The sequence below is a fragment of the Garra rufa genome, chromosome 1 (assembly GCF_049309525.1).
Source record: "Garra rufa chromosome 1, GarRuf1.0, whole genome shotgun sequence".
Classification (NCBI taxonomy): domain Eukaryota; kingdom Metazoa; phylum Chordata; class Actinopteri; order Cypriniformes; family Cyprinidae; genus Garra; species Garra rufa.
In genome coordinates, this window is record NC_133361.1 from 71,718,934 (window position 1) to 71,726,015 (window position 7,082).

The following is a 7,082-nucleotide window of genomic DNA, read 5'->3' on the forward strand; positions in this document are numbered from 1 at the left end:
GTGTTTCAGTTTCATTGTCCAACCCCACAGAGTGGTCTTATGAACAAGAAAAGTGAAGTTGGACATCTCCCATGGCATGCATAGTCACCAGATCTGAATATTATTGTGCCACTTTGGGGTGTTTTGGAGGAGCGGGTCAGATAACATTTTCCTACACCAGTATCATGTAGTGACCTGACCCCTGATCTGCAAGAGGAGAATGGCTCAAAATGCCTTTGGCAACTGTGCAGGACTTGTATATGACAATTCCAAAGACGAAATGCTCTATTGGTCAAAAAAAGGAGGCCCAACACCATACTAACTGTGGTCTAAAACCAGGTGTTTCAGTTTTTTTGTCCAACCCCTGTATATACACACTGTTTAATGCAGGTCATGAATGCATTTAACCTGCAGTTACAAATGAATAAATAATGTTTTGTTATTTTAACATAAAACGTTGAATACTGATTTTTGAAACTCTGAATGCTAAAGAGATATTTTAAGTGTAGGTGTCAGTAAATAGTCTTCGTGTGATATTGATTAACTATGAAGTGAAATAAATCTACATTTTCTGTCCCCATGTCCTAAATTTGTGATCATTTTAAATGTACTTTAGTAGACTGAATCATGCAGTGAAAGAATGCACTGTTAATGAGTGCACTGTACACTGTGTTTTGAATGTTTTTGCAATATACTCATAATGTCAAATTGAACATCGTCAGAACAACAATGACAATATTATCGCAGTCCATATATATATCGCACACCCCAATATCTGATGCATTTTTCTTGGCAACTAGGGAATAAACAGCCCTGTATATTTATCTAGGACTATACAAACATTCAATGGCCACACTATGGTTTTCTTTATTTACATCAGATCGATATTATAAATAGATTATAAACTGAAACCTAAACATAAACTCATTAAAATACACTTTTCAAGGTGTTTGGTTACGTTTTGACTCAGGTTGGCTAGCTAACCTTAGCCAGAGCCATACAGAGAGAGAGTTGCGACAACGGAAGTCCAAAACGCTCGATCGTCACGTGATACACGCAGCCCTCAAATAGTTCCAGGAAGTTCATAGCGGGCAATTGGAATACATTGAGTTAGAGGGACAGAACAGCAATTTTTGGTATTTAGTTGACAAAAAATGATTTATTGACATTATTTATAAAATAATGTATACGTAGTATATATATATATGTAGTTGTAATAGTGTTGGTTTTAAAAGATAAAAACCGCTAATATTTGAGGATTAATGTGGTTAGCGATCTGTACCTGCCTTGTTAACATATTAAAGGCTGTTACCAAGTTACCATGGTAAAAGTCTGTGTTTTGCTATATAAACAACATCGTGGTCTTTTACCAAGTAATTCAGCCTTTATATATAACGTTAAATACAATTATTTCTATATGTACGTGTGTTCTTACAGCTTGTATGTTAATCAAGTGCAATCACATCTTAATGTTTATTGTCGTTTTACTAATCTCATTGTAAGTGTTAAGTTTGTTGTCTTTTTTAAATTAATTCCAAATAAGTAAAGATATTTTAAGATTAAGTGAAAATGAATCTTGATTAAGGTTTTTGATTCTTGTGCACCCCTCAATTATTAATATCTAAAAATGTATTTGTAGTATATTCAAATTGAAAAAAAAAAATTAAAACATTTTTACACATTAAATCATATATTTTATGTATGTTGAGTTTTGTTATGCACATATTTACAGAAATCAATTTAGACATTAATAATAAATTATAAACCAAGTTGTCCTTGAACAGTCTCCATTACAGTGGGAGTGCACCAGTTACATAAAGCAGAGTGAATGTATGGTTACTCTACTGATCTGGTGAGGAGAAAAAAAATATGCATCAAGTTTTGTTCAATTTACATTTATTTGTATGGCACTTTTTAGTATACACATTGTTTCTTGCAGCTTTACAAATAAGAGCTCTGTTAACAGGCGTATCTGTTTTACTGTAATGTCCATATTGCAGAAATGTTCTGAAATTAAGCTATACAAATCATGCAGTTAAGTAACGTCACATAATCAGAAACAATGAACAGATTAAAGCATGATGTGATCATGTTGATTACAGTGCAAGGGCAATTTATCAGTTTTGTATATTTATTTAGAGTCTGCTTCATCTGAAGTCCTCTCAAGGGTTGACGTCATCTCTTCACAGGTGCTGGTCATCTGAAGTCTTCATAAAAAAACTGGATATAGTCAGCAGGAGCAATCTATAGATTACATTGACAAAATGTTATGTAATCATACTTAGGAGCTGGCACTGTTTTACTTCAGGTGGTTCTTGTTCTGAAAGCAGGATAGAGAAGGAGAATAACAGGAGAAATGATTTTGTAGTTCTACTTAGCTAAGACGTTTAAGTGTAAAAACAGTAATAACATACAGGTTTACAGTGATTACTGCTATAATACAGCAGTGGTGTGTATATATATATATATATATATATATATATATATATATATATATATATATATATATATATATATATAGCCTAGCATGATTCTGAAACGAAAATAGCTCGCCTATTTTAAAATTTTCATTCTCACTTAGGTCAATCAGCATTCATTGCAATAAATTCAGAACTATTAAGTAGCTCCCATCAGCAAAAATCCTGTTTAAAAGCCTTAATTACACAATGATGGATGAAACTGCACGGACATAATGCATAACATCCTGTAAATCTACTAATTAAGTGAGAAATAATGTAATAATAATCTGTTTTAATGCATAAAATTGATTAGCTGTGCTGATAGTATACAGTTTTGTTCTATAAATGTTTTACCGTCTAAAAGTTGATCACAGCGGTCTCTTCTGCTGCATCTCTACGGCGCTGATATTATTAGCGCGAACTTCCGGGAACTATTGAGCGTCTCCACGATCCGCCATTGCTGTAAAAAAAATGGTCCATTGGCGTCAACGGAGTTGTCGCAACTCTCTCTCTGTATGGCTCTGACCTTAGCTAAACTATTTTGCTACTATGTAACATAGTTGCCTAGTAACAGATAGGCTACCAAAAAACAATAACAGACTTATCATATAACACAGATTCTTTTCATTGATTAACGTTCAAAACTTAGCTATTATCAATTAAAATTATATATTTAGAATAATATTAACAATAAATTTAGTTAAAACTCACCCATCTTGCAGTTCAGAACTTCACTGAAAATGAGCTGGCGCGTATAGAATGTGCGCGTCCGGTGTGCGATACCTCCAGCTGTCCTCGGCGCGACGCGACGCTGCGCTTCTCGTTCGGTGTGCGACCCCCTTTACGCTCCACAACAGAGCAGCTTCCGTACCAGACTGTGACACAGTTCGTAAGGATGCTTTCTATCGTGCAGCGATAGATGTTCACCAGGATAGCTGAGGACAGCTGGTTCTTCTTAAGTGTTCTCAAGAAGAAGAGGCACTGGTGAGCCTTCTTGACCAGGCTGGAGGTGTTGGTAGTCCAGGATAGGTCCTCTGAAATGTGGGTCCCCAGGAACTTAAAGGATGAAACAGACTCAACAGTCATCCCATTGATGTGGATGGGATCATGTGAGCCTCTTCTTTCCTTCCTGAAGTCGACAATGAGCTCCTTGGTTTTGGTGGTGTTAAGGAGCAGATTATTGTCTGTGCACCACGTGAACCACAGAACAACCCTGGCGTACACGGCTAACAGCCACTTAGGCTTAAGTAGGGCAGGTAAAAGGGTCACACTGTTGCCCAGTGTCCTCTCCCTCATCATCTTCAGCACCCGGTTGTCACATGAGTATCCAAGGAAACAATATAATCATGCAAATGCTTTGGCTGTTGAAAAAAAACACACAAATAAAAATGCCTAATAATGAATGATTGTCATTATGAATTACCTGTATGTAAGCAAAGCTGGAAACTGACTGCGGTGGCCCATATCCAGCTGCCCTAAGATGTCCTCGGACCAGGCAGGATACTTCTTTTTGCAGCATTTGGACTCCAGATACTCAGTGGCAAGGTCATACCACCCATCGATGTCCAAAACCTTGCGCACGGTGCGGTAAAGTCCTGCTGCTGTTAGTCTGTGCTTACCACAGTCTGGGCGAACACAGATAAGAGGAAATAACCACATCTTCAGCGGCATCCATAAGAAAAGGGGCCGACAGAAGAAGAGGTCTGGTGAGGCGATTGGCTGATTGTTAATTAAAGGGGGCTGAGGAGGATACCACCAAAGCTTCAGCTGGGACACTAGTTCTGGCTTGCCGGTTCATGGGTTAGCCTTAAATAGTGTGTTCCGGATCCACTCATGCTGGAAAGGTGGAAGATGATCTTTCCAGTGGCCTGGAAGCTCAGCTGGTGGCTGATGACATGGAGAATCTGGTGTTTTTGCTGTTTCTGCCAATGGAGAAGGACCGGCACAGGCCGGCACACCATAAATGCAGCCCACAAACAGCCTGCGAAGCAGTAATTTTGGAGGAGTGTTAATAATCGTTATGATTATATTTAGGCATAACAGTGAAGAAAATGGTACTAGTGTTAAGAAGGAGGCTTGGGCCTCCTTGCTCTGGTCCTCATAAACATCCTTCATGGACCGGACCTGGAAGTCACCAAACTCCACCATCAAGCAGCCCTGGTCTCCAGATGCTCGGGCTTCTGCTTGCATTTCCTGCTTCCTCTCATACTTCTCCACTTCTTCAGCCATCTCTCTGATATGAGAAATGTACTGTAGGAAGAGCTGTTTATTTTCTGACAGGGGGGTTGTCTGCGCTGTCTCTTTGGAAATGCTGAGCACCAAATACACTGCGTACCCCAGAGAGCTTTCCAGGAGCCATCTTAATCTCTGGCCCTGGTACTTCCCAAACTGAAGTTTGCAGTGAGCCAGTACTAAAAACTGTTCACTGGGGTCTCCACCGTTTGTGCTGATAAAAGTACAGGCCTCTGCCAGCACCTCCTCCTTGGGTTTGGCCCTTCCCGACTCCGCATTTTCAAGGCGCTTCGCCTCCTCCGATGGCGCCATGAGGAGCCGGCTCGATGTTGCCGATTGGCGGCGAAAAAAGGGGTAAGCGTACATTTTCTGTAATGAAAATCAGAAAGACGCTATTACCTCTAGCAAACTGAAAGATACATGTATGTTAAGTGTGTAATGATAATTTAACAAGCTACATGTAAACCATATTACTGTGGTAATAAACATGACCATAAACTGGCCTGAGTTTTCTACAGAGGACAGGAATCTGATATATGTACAAATATATGTAAAGTCAAATATGAAGTCTGAAATTTCCTTCTAGTAATGATTCTAGGCTCGGAGGAGGTCACTAGTATTATTACCAAATATAAGTAATATAAGCAGAGCTGGGTAGTAGCTGATCACATGTGATCTGCATAATCAGAATCCAAATATTAAGTACCTGTATTTAGATAAAAAAAATATATATTTTAAAATACCCAGAATCAGACTACAGTTACTTTTTTATGTATTATATGATTACATATTATTTACACAATGACATTAAACTATTCATAACTGATAGATTCTTCCTAATTCCTCTTTTTGATCCTTTAATTTTCTTTTCTAAAATAGCCTACTGCTTATATACATAAAGTCTTCCAGTTTTGTGGACACTCACACAAAGACCAGTCACTACTCAGGTGGAGACACAGCATTTGACCACAGATTTACAAAAATCATTTCAGGTTTGCATAAAGTGTTTCAACATTGCGTCAACTACTGATAAACACATTCATTTTTTTTGAATTATCACGCTGTAGATTTTTTGACCACCTTTAACAAAGGCTTTTGTCTTTCAAACACATTATAATGCACAAATTATTTTCTCATCTGATTGTCTTTTAACTAATATATTTACTTAAAATGAATATTCTAATAGTTATCACATTTTCATGTTCATTGGTTCTCTGATGAGGTTATGGTCACATGACATGCAGGTAAACAAATAAAATATTTCTTTTTTTTGTGCATTTTTAATTGATTTTAAAATGATTTACTTTAATTTATTATTTTTATGGTTTAATTAATTATTAGTTTTTTTTTATTAAACTCCTTGCAGTTATTCACAAACATGTGTTTAATGCACTTAGTGTTAATAACAACAAATGCAATCTATTTTCTTAATCTTTACATTTTTATGTCAAAATGGTACAAGATTATCCTGTTTAAATCAATGTGATAAACAAGTTGGGTCAAAAGTAATCTAAAAGTAACGTAAAAGAAGTCTGATTTACTTATATTACATATATATTAAAATGTGTAATGTAACTGTTAATGGGTTACGTAACTAACTACAATTTTTGTCATGTAACTTGGAATTATTAACGAATTACAGCCATTACAGTTATTACAATAAGTAAGCTACCCAGCTCTCTATATAAGTAAATAAATATGAGTAATTTTTTCTTCGCACACAATACACACTTCATTGTTGATAGCAATGTAGCTTAATTAGCGGACAGTCGATGAATTTAACTTATCTGATCAGTAGCGACATGTTTTGTTCTGTATTTATCATTTAAAAAGTCACGCGATTGGTCAAAAGTTAGCCACAGGAGAGAAACACGATTGGTCAAAAGTCAGCGACAGGAGAGAAAATCGATTGGTCAAAAGTAAGCCCCAGAGAGAAACGCGATTGGTCAAAAGTAAGCCACAGGAGAGAACGCGATTGGCTCGTGTGGGCTTACTTTGGCTCAATCGGTGGGATGCAGTAGGCGCAATGTCCATATTAGGGATTTATTAGAGAGCGCCCTCTGGCTTCGAGCATCAATGAAACTGCATGGGAGCATTCAAACTGCCTCATTTTGGATGTGAATACAATTTTGGGACATGCAAAGATTGTCTTTGAATTTAAATTTAGAATTATTTATAGTAGCTGACACAATACAAGCAGTACATTTTTTTTTTTCTAGAATACAAAACAATGACTAATACAGTTGCACATTGATTAAAATGACTCTCTTCTTCTATTTTTTTTTTTTTGAAAAATAAACATGCACAACATTTTAAAAAGCCAAACAAAGTTTGAAAAGAACTTCAAAAACTACAGATGAGCCAACCCAACATTGCCTACCACAGTAACCTCAGTTAACCTCAGACAATGAG

The 7,082-nt window shown here is 36.9% G+C and overlaps 1 pseudogene; it reads right to left on the minus strand.

Moving 5' to 3' along the window:
• LOC141338782 (uncharacterized) overlaps positions 1 to 7,082 on the minus strand; it is a 551,053-nt pseudogene that overhangs the window by 484,269 nt on the left and 59,702 nt on the right.